We start from the raw sequence: 14363 nt of genomic DNA, 5'->3' as shown, positions 1-14363 counted from the left end.
GCGTGCGTGTGAGAAGGAGAAGGTGACAGAGAGACTTTACATGCATTTTTATGCATTGTATACAATACTGCACTGTAGAGCCATACGATAACCGATTTAGATGAAACTTGACAAATTTGTTCAGGATGGGATTCTGAATGGGCTTGTGCATTTTGGTCAGAATTGGGTAAAATATGAAAGAGCTTTAAGAATATGAATATTATATGTATCGATGCTGTCCATTAAAAAAATATTTAGCAGGTATAAGTGTCCTCAAATTCAAAATCTTTGGATTGTTTTTTGATTTCACACTCTGTAGAGTATTATAAGACTTTGCTTGACATGATAGTATGAAAATCCTAGGAGGAGTATGAAAAATGATGATTTCAAACTATTATTAACTGTAAATAAACTGTGCATTTTTTAATAGGACATGTAATGGGAAAGTTGTTCGCACTACTGCAAGGAATCAAAAGAGTCCAATTGCATGTTCCCAAGTGGAATTATGTAGGGGATACACTTGCTTTTTTTGCAATAGCGCCCCCCAGTGGCCAATCGACACCCGGCTGGATTATGTCATAGGGGGCGTGCACTTGTCCACACCCAAGAGGTTTCGTGCAGATCGACCAATGGTAAGCCTGTCAAACGCGTGCCGATCACTGATTGGCCGATTACGTCAGCCATTTTGGAAGTATGGCATGTCTGCTTTAGGACCTGGTTTCCAGAGGCCCATAGATGATGTCTGTCAAGTTTCATGTGGATCGGCCAATCTGAGTGCATGGGGCAAATTTTTGCATGTTATAGCGCCCCCTAGCAGGTGAGGTATGGCAACCACTGCGAGCTGCCCCAGACCCTCACACGGAAGCTGTCTGTGAAGTGCCATCTCATTACATGCAAGTTTTCTTAAGTTAGAGTTCCATATGTGCAAAATTTACTATTGAATTTACGCCCCCTCATTTGATTGGCTTATACTGACTAGGTAGTGAAGAAATTAGCATTTTTGTTGGATACATTTTAAAGTTCAGACTCTTCTGAACGTTTTGATACCACATATGTGCACGTATGTGAAAAATCCAGGGACTAGTTCGCGCTCAAAGATGTGTGTGATTTTGCACATTATGCAAATTAACTCGAAATCTAAGTGGGCGGAGCTTAATGGTTGTATATTAATTGTCATATTGAATTTAGTCAAGGAATGCATAGGAACTGGAATTTTGGTTCTAGGACCTACGGTGTAGGAGATATGGACAAAAAGTCAATATGGTCTGCTATAGCGCCACCATCAGGCCAATTTGGGGTCCCTGTATGGGAATCTGGTCCTTGGAGGTAACTGAACCTTTTTGCCAAGATTGGGTTTTCTAGGCATTACGGTCTAGGCTGCACGATGCATTTTATGTCAAAAAATGGGCAAAAGAATAAGAAAAATAAGAAAAATACCAGCAATTACAATAGGGTTCCCACACTATGTGTGTGTGAACCCTAATAAGAAGAAAAACTCGAGCAATTACAATAGGGTTCCCACACTATGTGTGTGAACCCTAATAAGAAAAATACCAGCAATTACAATAGGGTTCCCACACTATGTGTGTGTGAACCCTAAAAATAAAATAAATAAATAAATATAAAGAGTGGAAAAAAAGGGGGAGAAGAAAGAAAAGAAAAAGGAAAGGAATAGGGGAAAGGATATATATTAGGGGATGGGATTATTCAAGTCCTCCTCAGGCATTTGTGGGAAAGACTCAAAGTAATTTATAAAGGGTTTCCAGTACCTATAGAAATTGTCTGTTGAGCCTCTCAATCCAAATTTAATTTTTTCAAGGCGCAAGAAAAACATGACATCCTTAAACCAGATTGAATAAGAAGGGGGGGAGATAGACTTCCAACTTATAAGAATTTGTCTTCTTGCCAGCAAAAGAGTAAATGCTATGTTGTCTAGCTCCTGGGTGCTCCAACTCGTTCTATCAGAGGGAACCCCAAAGATGGCTAGTAAGGGGCAATTAGTTACCCGTTTATTAAATACTGCAGAAAGGGATGAAAACACAAAGTCCCAGAAATTTGCCAGCTTATGACAAGACCAGAACATATGACAGAGCGTTGCTTGATCCTCACTGCAGCGGGGGCAATTTGACTTCGTTCCTGGGTATATTTGGGCTAATTTTGAATTGCACAAGTAGGCTCTGTGTACAACTTTTAATTGCATTAAATTCAATCTAGGGCAGGAAGATGAGGAGTTAATTCTGGCAAGAGCCTCCATCCACCAATTGTCTTGTATTTCCAGGTCCAGTTCCCTCTCCAATTTAGCCTTAACATCCAAGCATCCAGCATCAATGAGAGAAAGAATCCCATGATACAGGGCAGAGATATTATCCTTACTTATAGGAGAGATAAGAAGCTAACTTAAATGGAATCTCTTCTTGTGTTATTGAGAGAGCTGCTGTATTGATTGGATAGAATTCACTTTTAGAGAGATTTAATTTATAACCGGAGAAAAAACCGAATTTATTCAAATTTTCTGTAATGTAAGGGATAATTGTTATTGGGTCATTAAGATAAATCAGTAAGTCATCGGCATATAGAGATATTTTGTTGCTGATTCCATATCGAGTTATACCTTTTATAATGGGCGATGATTTAATAGCAATTGAGAGGGGTTCTATAGCTAAGGAAAATAGTAGTGGGGATAATGGGCATCCTTGACGTGTTCCTCTGTATAGTGGAAAGTAATCTGAAAAATTTGAGTTAGTATGAACCCGGGCTGTCGGGGTTGCGTATAGCAGTTTGATCCATGAGGTAAAATTCTCTCCCAACCCAAACTTCCCTAGAACAAAGAATAGATATTCCCATTCGATGCGATCAAAGGCCTTCTCGGCATCTAGTGAAATAACTCCTTCGGGTATTCGTGTATTAGCTGGAGCATATATTATGTTAAAGAGTTTACGAATATTGGAGGACATTTGTCTCCCCTTGATGAATCCGGTCTGGTCCTCTGAGATCACTGAGGGAAGTGCGAGTTCAATCCTTTTAGCTAGGATCTTTGCTAGAATTTTATGTTCGTTACAGAGCAGACTTATGGGACGGTAAGCGCTGCATAAATTGGGATCCTTGTCTTTTGTAGGTATGAGTGAAATAGTGGCCTGGGAGAAGGAGGGAGGCAGGCTGCCTCTGACCAAGGATTCGTTGAAGACCTCTAGTAGTATCGGTGACAACCAATTATTGAACGTTTTGAAAAAATTCTATCCCATATCCATCAGGACCCAGAGATTTTCCACTATTTAGAGATTTAATTGCCTCGGATACTTCACCCAAGGTGATGGGACGATTCAGCTCTTTAGTTTTATTTGGCTCCAATGTTTGACAGATGGTGTCAGGCACTCATCTAGCATCTTTTCAGTTGTTCTGCGTCTCACAAATGTTCATCTGTGTGATCCAAACACCTCAAACTTTGATTCGTCTGTCCATAACACTTTTTTCCAATCTTCCTCTGTCCAATGTCTGTGTTCTTTTGCCCATATTAATCTTTTTCTTTTATTAGCCAGAAATGGCTTTTTCTTTGCCACTCTGCCCTGAAGGCCAGCATTTCCGAGTCGCCTCTTCACTGTAGATGTTGACACTGGCGTTTTGCGGGTACTATTTAATGAAGCTGCTAGTGAGGCGTCACAGAACCTGTGAGGCGTCGATTTCTCAAACTTGAGACTCTTAATGTACTTGTCTTCTTGCTCAGTTGTGCAGCGGGGCCTTCCACTTCTCCTTCTACTCTGTTTAGAACCTGTCTGTGCTCTCCTCTGAAGGGAGTAGTACACACCATTGTAGGAAATCTTCCGTTTCTTGGCAATGTCTTGCATGGAATAGCCTTCATTTCTCAGAACAAGAATAGACTGTCGAGTTTCAATTGAAAGTTGTCTTTTTCTGGCCATTTTGTGAGTTTAATCGAACCAACAATTGTAATGCTCCAGATTCTCAACTAGCTTAAAGGAAGGTCAGTTTTATAACTTCTCTAATCAGCTGTGCTAACCTACTTGCACAAGGGTTTTCAAGGGTTTTCAATCAATCAATCAATCAATCAAATTTTATTTATATATCGCTTTTTACAACAGTTGTCACAAAGCAGCTTTACAAGTGCCGAGTCCTAGCCCCCAGTGAGCAAGCCAATGGCGACAGTGGCAAGGAAAAACTCCCTAGTTTTTGCATGAGGAAGAAACCTTGAGAGGAACCAAGACTCAGGGGGGGAACCCATCCTCCTCTGGCCGACACCGGTCACCATGATATCAACAACAATTTAGACAGAAAGAAGAGAAAGAAAAGGAAAAATATGTAATAATGTCCATCATGATGTAGGCATCCGGTTAGGCATGAGGTGGCCGGCCCAGGATGGATCGCTGGTCTCCTCATCTCATTATTCCTCAAGCAGGCGGGCAGTCATGTGGAGAAATGAAACGGGGAAAATTAGCTCTGTATGAGGACATATACAAGACAGGTGAAATTATAAACATTTCTGGAGTGTGGCAGCAACTCCGGCATTAAGTTAAATTATTACAGCCTAGCTAAATTAGGCAGAACCAGAATGTAACATAGGCTTGGGGGCATTCTGAGACAATGGCATCTGTCCACTGCACTGTCAACAAACTTGAGTGACTACGAGCAGTGACAGGATGACAGCACCAGCACCCCAGTCTACCATAAAACCCTTCGTCTATGAACCCCTAGATCTGTACCTTTATCTAAGGGGGGATATTAATTATCAAACGCTAAACTAAATAAGTGGGTTTTCAACCTAGACTTAAAGATTGTGACTGTGTCAGAGTCCCGGACGCATTTAGGAAGATTATTCCAAAGCTGGGGGGCCTTACAAGAAAAGGCTCTTCCCCCTGCTGTTACCTTGTTAATTTTTGGAACTAATAAAAGACCAGCACCCTGTGATCTTAGTGGACGTGGGGGTTCGTAATAGGAAATAAGTTCCTGAAGGTATTCAGGAGCAAGCCCGTGCAATGCTTTATAAGTTAATAAAAGAATTTTAAAGTCAATACGGAATTTAACTGGGAGCCAATGCAGGGCTGATAGGACTGGACTGATATGCTGAAATTTTCTAGTTCTGGTCAGAACCCTGGCTGCGGCATTTTGAACTATTTGAAGTTTATTTAGATTCCTATTTGAACATCCTGACAGTAGTGCATTGCAGTAGTCTAATCTAGAGCTAACAAAGGCATGCACCAATTTTTCCGCATCATCCTGTGATAATGCATTTCTTAACTTAGCAATGTTGCGGAGATGTAGAAAAGCTATCCTAGTAGTATTATCTATGTATTTATCAAATGATAGGTCAGAGTCAGGTATGACGCCTAGGTTTTTGGCTACTGTGCCAGGTGTAATGGGGTAGTCTGCGAGATTAAGCATTAGATCTGGAATTTTCTGTTTTGAGGCCTTAGGGCCCAGAAGGAGAACTGCTGTTTTGTCCTCATTAAGGTGGAGGAAGTTTAGAGACATCCAGCATTTAATATCTCTTACACAGGCCTCAATTTTTCTTAAACTGAGTTTGTCATCAGGTTTGGCTGATATGTAAAGTTGAGTGTCATCTGCATAGCAGTGAAAATTGACACCATGTTTGTTTTATAACTGTGCCCAATGGTAGCATATATAATGTAAATAATAGTGGTCCTAAAATGGAGCCTTGCGGGACCCCATATTTAACTTTTGTACGTTTGGATGGAATATTATTGAGCTCTACAAACTGATAGCGATTTGTTAAGTAAGAATAAAACCATGAAAGGGCTGTGCCAGAGACTCCAACCCAGCGTTCTAACCTTTCTAGCAAGATCCTATGATCAATTGTGTCAAAAGCTGCACTAAGATCAAGAAGCACTAACAGCGATACATAGCCTTGATCTGAAGCAAGGAGGAGATCATTTGTTACTTTAACTAATGCTGTTTCAGTACTGTGATGGGGCCTAAAACCAGATTGGAACTTTTCAAATATGTGATTCCTATGCAAATATAGGCATAATTGCTGGGCAACAGCTTTTTCTATGATCTTAGATATAAATGATGTGTTTGAAATGGGTCTATAATTAGATAGCACAGTAGGATCAAGATTTGGTTTCTTGATCAGAGGTTTAATAACTGCTAATTTACATGATTTGGACATGTGACCTATTGTAATGGATGAGTTAACTAGAGTTAGAAGAGGTTCAGTTACCGCTGGTAATACCTCTTTTAATAACTTTGAGGGAACCGAGTCTAGTGTGCAGGTAGCACAATTTAAGGAAGAAATTATTTTCTCTAATTCTGATTGTGGGAGTGGATGAAAAGCATCAAGTTTTTCTCCCAGTATGTGATTTAAATCGATATCAACCAAACCAGATGACATACCAGTTGTATTGCTAATAAAAGGTTTTATATTTTGTCTAATATTCTCTATTTTATTATCAAAAAAATCTATAAATACATTACTAGTGAGGTTTACTGGAATCTGAGGTTCTGCGCCTGCTTGATTTTTTGTAAGTTTGGAAATAGTATTAAAAAGAAATCTAGGATTGTTTTTATTTTTCTCTATCAGTGAGGCTAGGTATGCTGAGCGTGCTTTAGCGAGTGCCCGTTTGTAGTCAATAATGCTATCCTTCCAGGCACAGTAGAATACTTCCAACTTAGTAGATCGCCATTTACACTCTAATTTACGTGCTATTTGTTTTAAGTTTCTAGTTTGGTCAGTGTACCATGGAGCGAGTTTTTTAGATCTAGTCTTTTTATATTTGAGTGGAGCTACTATATCTAGAGTTGATCTGCAGGTATTCTCTATGCAGTTGGTTAGACTGTCTAACTCTCCTGGATCGGATGGCGAGTGGGCTAGAGCAGTTAAATCAGGGAGGGCTTCAATAAACTGTGTTGCTGTTAATGAATTTATCGAGCGCTTTATACACTGCCGAGGAGATGGGCGAGTATTTATGTTAAGATGAATCTCAAATTGGACTAAATAGTGATCAGAGATAGCTACAGTTTGCGGGAGTATATTTATATTATCTACGTCGATACCTAACGTTAAGATTAAATCTAGGGTATGATTTTGATAGTGTGTGGGTCCTACTACGTTTTGTTTAATGCCAACAGAGTTCAATATAGAAGTAAAAGCCCTTGTCAGTGGATCCTCCGCATTATCAAAATGTATGTTAAAGTCTCCTACCATTATTATTTTTTCACTACTTACTGCTAAATTTGCTGCAAAATCGGTGAAATCTTTTAAGAAAGGTTTTAAGGTTTTTAAGGTTTTCTAAATATCCAATAGCCTCCTTACACAGTTACCAAACACAATGTACCATTAGAACACTGGAGTGATGGTTGTTGGAAATGGGTCTCCATACATCTATGTAGATATTGCATTAAAAACCAGACGTTTACAGCTAGAATAGTCATACCACATTAACAATGTATAGAGTGTATTTTTGATGCATTTATTGTTAGCTAAATTTAAAAAAAAATCAGGTGATGTGTAGAGAGAGTCTGACTGGACGCTGTTACTGGGAGGCTGAGTGGAGTGGAGATGCTGGTATAGCAGTGACATATAAAGGAATCAGCAGGAAAGGACACGGTGGTGACTGTGGGTTTGGATACAATATAAATTCCTGGATGCTGCGCTGCTCTAATAACAGTTACTTTGTCCTGCACAATAATAACTACACTGTCATCTCTGCCCCCCCCTCCAGCTCCAACAGAGTAGGAGTGTATCTGGACTGGCCGGCCGGCACTCTGTCCTTCTACAGCGTCTCCTCTCACACACACACACTTACACACACTCCACTCCACATTCACTGAGTCCCTCTATGCAGGGTTTTGGGTTTGGGGTTCTGACTCCTCAGTATGTGTGTGTGAGCTAGAATAACCTCCTGTGTACTGGAGCTACACCTGAGTCTCCATGGAAACACACTCCTCTACACACACAACTGGAGTACAAAACCTCTCTCTCTCTCACACACACACACACTTGTCTTTCTCTCTCACACTTCTCTTGCACACACAATATTTTTGTTTGACACTTGAAATACTACACACACACTCACACACACAGGGCAGTCCAGTTGTGTCCAATGTCTTATCAACCGACGTACATCTATATTCTAGATCGGCCTTTTGAAATGTTTCAGCGATGCAATGATGTGTATTTTACAAATGTTCATGCACATGTTTAATACACATACAACTATTTAATCTGTATATGGACATGTTTTCCATTGATCTGTGTATGACTATCTGGATGTCTGGAGGTTTTGTACTTTATTTCCTTTATGTGAAGGTAAGGTAGTTGATATGGTTTTGTTATAGACATTTTGTTTATTATTCTGAGCATTGGGTTGATTCCTGATACATCCTTGTGCAGTTGTAAATAAATATTTACTATTTTTCCACCTATCCATATTACAGTCTCTCCATCTCTGAGTCCCTGAGTGTGTGTCTGTGTCAGTCCCCCAGGGGGCTGAGGATCCCGGTAGAGAGTACGCTGTGTGCAATTGGCTGCCGCTTCTCGCCGATGTGTGATTGGTTGTCTGAGACGTAGCTGTGTTAACAATTGTAAGGCTTGGGTATCCTGAAAGGCGCTATATAAATTGAAACATTCATTCATTCATTCATCTCCTTTTCTCTGTTTTGCTATTGCTTAGAGTAGGCTTAACAGCCCTAACCATAGACCAACACTAATGATAACCCTAGACCAGGGATGGGTATCTTCCATGATAAAGAGGGCAAATTTTTTTTCAGCACTATCATTGGAGAGCCACATGACCACACACTTCAAATAATTGGATATGAAAGAAGCTACAAATGATTCTCAATAAGAACACATTTTAAATGAATTCAGATATGCATGTTTATTGCACTAACATACATCTATTTTCTGCATATAAATGCATTAACATGTCCTTAATAAGTAACAAAGACAAAACATTTGCTTAATAAAAAAGTGCAAAAAGGAATTTGAACTCCTTCATATCAAAGAACAAAAAAGTTTGCTTAAAAAAACTGAGTGGATGTAATGCAGAGCAGTGGAGCCCAGGACTGATGCTGAAAAGGGCAGATCTATAACCTCTGCAGTCATGGGAATATGTTTATACTTTAATATAGCTATCTGTAAAAATAGCACCACACACCCAATGACCCACTTATCATAGAACATCCAGTATCATTGTCTGTTAACCTCCATGTCCTGTCGTACCAGAGAACTTTGTCCTTAATGGAGATTCATGGTCCATCGTGGTGCTATTGACCATTTGTGCAGCACACAATGAGCTGCTACTGATTCAGAGATAGATAGATATATAGATAGATAGATAGATACTTTATTTATCCCAAAGGGAAATTCCTGTTTTTTTTTTCTTTTAGATAGATAGATAACTCATAATTCACCACTATGACATAGAGTCTTACAGGTCTGTTGATGAGGTCTTACAGCTCCCATCACCAACACTCTCTCTTTTCTTCTCTGGCTCTGTCACCCCTGTGCTTAACACTGTGCACCGTGGTTCTATCACCCCTGTGTTTAACACTGTGTACACAGAGCTGTAGCACACAGCGTTGTAGTACATGGAGCTGTAGCACACAGCTGTAGTATATGGAGCTGTAGTACATGGAGCTGTAGCACACAGCTGTAGTACATGGAACTGTAGTGTCACAAAACTTTGTTTCCATTTCTGAAATGAAATTTTGTTTAAATTGTTTGATGTATGTGAGCTTGATCTTCATGCTTCATAACTGCTGTTATTTATTTTCCTGAAACATATATTTCATACTGGTGTAAGTATGCTTTTCAAACCTCATACACTTCTACAGTCCTCGTGACTTCAGTAGGCCTCAGAAGTGTATCTTCTCTCTGGACGGCCTCGGCTCAGTCCTAATCTGATGTTCCTCTGGTATTCCTAAACTGACCTCGCTGGAGGCGCTGGCCGGTCCCCCCTAATCTCAACTTGGAAGGGGACATGTCGGCTCTCAGTCCACCATGCCATCATGAGGAAGCTGAGCGTGGAGGGGTCATGTGGGGGGAGAGGCTAATATACATCTGTCAAATCATGTGTGATTTACGTTATGTTCATCCAATCATATTCTGTTAATCACCTCATGTTCCCCTCGTGGACACTGTGTGTGCTTATGATTAAAATATAAAAGATGAGAGTTTTGAGAGGGGAATGAGCTCTCTTTTGCAGACGCCTTGTGCGTTTGTAACAGGGGTCTCTGGAACTAATCCATACTTGCTTAATTAATCCATACTTGCTTAATAAATCCATACTTTGTTAAATAAATTATTTTACTCTATTATCTTACCCAACAGCTTCTGACTTTTATTGTGCTTACCATTTAAGGGTTTCAGAATTTCAACCACAACACACACATCTAAACACACACACATTCTTGCTGAGGATGTAACCTTGTTTCCATGGCAACCCTACAGAAAAAGGCGAAGGTTTACACCAGGGGTGCCCATTACGTCAATCGCGAAGGAAGTGTGGGTGGATCGCATGACATTAAAAAGTAGTGGATGAATGACAGGCTATCGTCCATCTGCACTGACGGTTGTATTTTGATTGCCATACATGGTAGCCAATGTGACGTCTAGGGTTTGACAAACGCAAACAAACCCCCCGATCAACACACGCCGCTAAAAAATAAATAGGTGGATCTTTCTGACTTGGTCATCTTATAAGTAACTCGCAAGCTGAAAACTTGTGGGCACCCCTGGTTTACACTGATGTGAGGTGTATGTTTATGTGAATGCAGAAATACATCCTGGAGAGAGACCTCATCCTCTGAGATCTCACCTGTCCTCACCTCTATACCTGTCACTCCTCAATCTTTCACCTTGTAGTTTTCCTTTCTACTCTTCCTTCTCCATCTCTCTCTCTCTCTCTTCCTCTCTCTTTCATCTCCATGGTGCCCTGAATTACTAGGATGATCTGTTACATCCATCAATCATGACTTATTCTGTGGTGACTGGCACAAGCAGGTCTGAGACACAGCCGTGGGCTGACCAGCTGCTCCTGGAACAGTGTGAGCAGGATTTGATATGGTGATCACAGATGAAAACACTGATCTGAGATCTGACAGATCTGACAGATGCATGTTCTCCCACTTATAAATGATGGAGGGGTCTGAAATGTTCATCTTAGGTGCATGTCCACTAGGGGTGTCACGATTTTGATATTTACTGTAATCGAAATCTATCTAAATTATGTCACGATCTCGAGCCTCAAAGTCAAAAAGAGGATCGACGATCCCTGCCTCTACGCAAGTTCCCAAACTACGCAAAGTAAAGCGTTTATACTTGACGCGTCACGAGCGGCGTGAGGCCCACACCAAAAATGACGTAATCGATCCGCCCATGCGCAAGGGCCTTGCGCGCTGGCGATTTGCGAGGTCGTGCATCTCTCGAATTTTGTTACTTTGCGCGCGCCGCACTTCAGCACAATGAACCATACATGTAAAGGGCTCAAACACCTTTACAAGGTGGAATTAAAGCACTTGTACATCACTTTCAAGGTCCATTTCAATATTTCCCAGCACGTTAAACCTAATTAAGTAAAATATTTATACATATACTCGTAATGATTAGAAATAATTAGCTTTTTCATCACATTATTTAATGGTTGTTTAATTTCAAAACACCCAATTTTAACGTCTTCACATTCTCTCATGTTTCGTCCTGGAATTACAAGAGGCTCGTATTTGTTAACGTAATACAAGAGAACTGTTCAGTCAGATAGTAGTTACAATTTCAAGCATTTTCAAGTACTTTAGCCTAAATTCCAGCAATTTACAAACCTGGAACACAATGCAACATTAAAATTTGTCAGGTAAATGTTCCTTGCCCTGTTTTTGAGGGGTGTTTCTTTATACTACCACATATCGTTTTGGAGAACACTGCAAAGAATGTGACGCGCCATGTATAAATGTTTCTGCCGTTCATGCAGGTTCGCGCGAGGTGTGCGGAGTCGCGCGCTGCGGTCATTCGCGAAATTATAAGGTCACATCTTACAACTAAAGTGTTGCCCTCCATGTATGAAGACACTAAAGAAATTGTTTTTAAAGAAATTTTGTAGGATAGAGTTTAGTTTGTTAAGGCTCTATTTGTTCTATTATTTTATGTTGCACATTGCTGTTTTAATAGTGCACATTGTTGCTACCAAAAAAATCCACTAGATAGCAGGTACCCTCTGTGACCTCTCATTTTTGTTATTATTATGTTTGTTTTTGTTGTTTTCCACTGAGATCAAGATTTTTACATTTATCTTAATTAAATTATTTATATTTGACCATTAGTGCCTAATGTGGTGTATTACAGATCACTTGTATCACTTTGCATCACTTATATCAAACCCACCTTTTGAAATAAGATATTGTAAATTTGATTAATCAAACCAATGACTGACCATAGACTAATCTAAAACTGGCATAGGCCTCTCTGCTGTAAATCAAGAATCGAATCGAATCGTGACCCTAAAATCGGAAATACAATAGAATTGAGGATTTAGAGAATCGTGACACCCCTAATGTCTGCTGTGAAAAATGATCGGAAATCACTGTATGATTTTTTAACAATTTATTTGTGTTTTACTGCTGCAAATAAGTATTTGAACACCTGCCAATCAACAAAATTTCTGGCCCTCAAAGACCTGTTAGTCTGCCTCTAAAAAGTCGACCTCCACTTATGATTCTAAATTACTAACACCTGTTTGAGGTGGTTAGCTGCATAAAGACACTTGTCCACCTCACACAATCAGTGAAACTCCAACTACTAACATGGCTAAGACCAAAGAGCTGTCCAAAGACACCAGAGATAAAATTGTAGACCTCCACACGGCTGGAAAGGGCTACGGGGCAATTACCAAGCAGCTTGGAGAAAAAAGGTCAAATTTTGGAGCAGTTATTAGAAAATGGAAATATCTAAACAAAATCTCATCTTGTGGCATAGCAATGATCCTAAGAAAGGTGAGGAATCACCCCAGAACTACACGAGAGGTCAATGGTCAATTACCTGAAGAGAGCTGGCACCACTGTTGCCAAGGTTACTGTGGGTAATACACTAAGAAGTCATAAAGTCGTGCTTTACACTCTGTGTTTCTCAGTGACAGCCCAGAAACCTGGCTGATCTGGAGAAGATCTGTGTGGAGGAATGGGCCAAAATCCCTGCTGCAGTGTGTGCAAACCTGGTGAAAAACTACAGGAAACATTTGACCTCTGTAATAGCAAACAAAGGCTACTGTACCAAATATTAACATTGATTTTCACAGATGTTCAAATATTTATTTGCAGCAGTAACACACAAGTAAATTATTTAAAAATCATACATTGTGATTTCTGGATTTTTTTTTATATATCTCTCACAGTGGACAAATTTCAGACCTCTCCATGATTTCTAAGTGGGAGAACTTACAAAGTCACATGGTGGTAAAATACTTATTTTTTTCACTGTATTAAGAAAGAGAAATATATTGAAAAACATATTGAGTGAGAGACATAGATATTGAGATTTTGAGGGAGAGATAGAGAGAGAGAAATATTGAGAGAGAAAGAGGGAGAGAAATATTGAGTGAGCAGCAGAATGAAAAGTGGCAGTTTTTCCTCCTTTGTGTGAGTGTCTGCTGGGTGACCAGCTGTTCATTGGTGTGAGCACATTCCACATTTTCCATGATCACATAAACAGACTGGGGAGATCTAGGTGTCAGGACTGATCATTGCTCCTGTTCAGGTGGGGAGAGGGAGGGGAGTGGGTCAAGGGTTAGAGTCAGGGTCGGGGGTTAAGGTTTAGGATTTAGGGTCAGGGTCAGGGATAGAGTCAGGGTTTGGGTTAGGGATAGTGGTAGGGTTAGTGTTAGTGTTAGGGTCAGGGATATGGGTAGGGTTAGTGTTAGTGTTAGGGTCAGGGATATGGGTAGGGTTAGTGTTAGTGTTAGGGTTAGTGTTAGTGTTAGGGTCAGGGATATGGGTAGGGTTGGGGTCACGGTTATGGTCAGGGTTCCCATGTAGACCCACTCAGTGGTGTCAGTTACAGACATGTTTGAAAATGCAAAATAATCACACAACACACAAGATTAAGAAGTATATAACCAATTGTATTCCCTTCTGTTAATATACACATATTTAGGTTCATCTCACTGCAACACTTTACAAGAACATTTATAAAGAACAGGAGGCACCGTGCTAAGGGAGGAGTCTCAGCACGCCAACACGATGGAGGACAAGAGAGACACGCGGTGAACCACACACACACACCACACACACACACATACATACATACATGTGCACACACACATACATACACACATATGCACACACACACACACACACACACATACATTCATACGCACACACACATGCATGCACTCAGACACACGCATGCCCACACACACACACAC

The sequence above is a fragment of the Brachyhypopomus gauderio genome, chromosome 1 (assembly GCF_052324685.1).
Source record: "Brachyhypopomus gauderio isolate BG-103 chromosome 1, BGAUD_0.2, whole genome shotgun sequence".
Classification (NCBI taxonomy): domain Eukaryota; kingdom Metazoa; phylum Chordata; class Actinopteri; order Gymnotiformes; family Hypopomidae; genus Brachyhypopomus; species Brachyhypopomus gauderio.
This window is presented reverse-complemented; position numbering follows the sequence as displayed.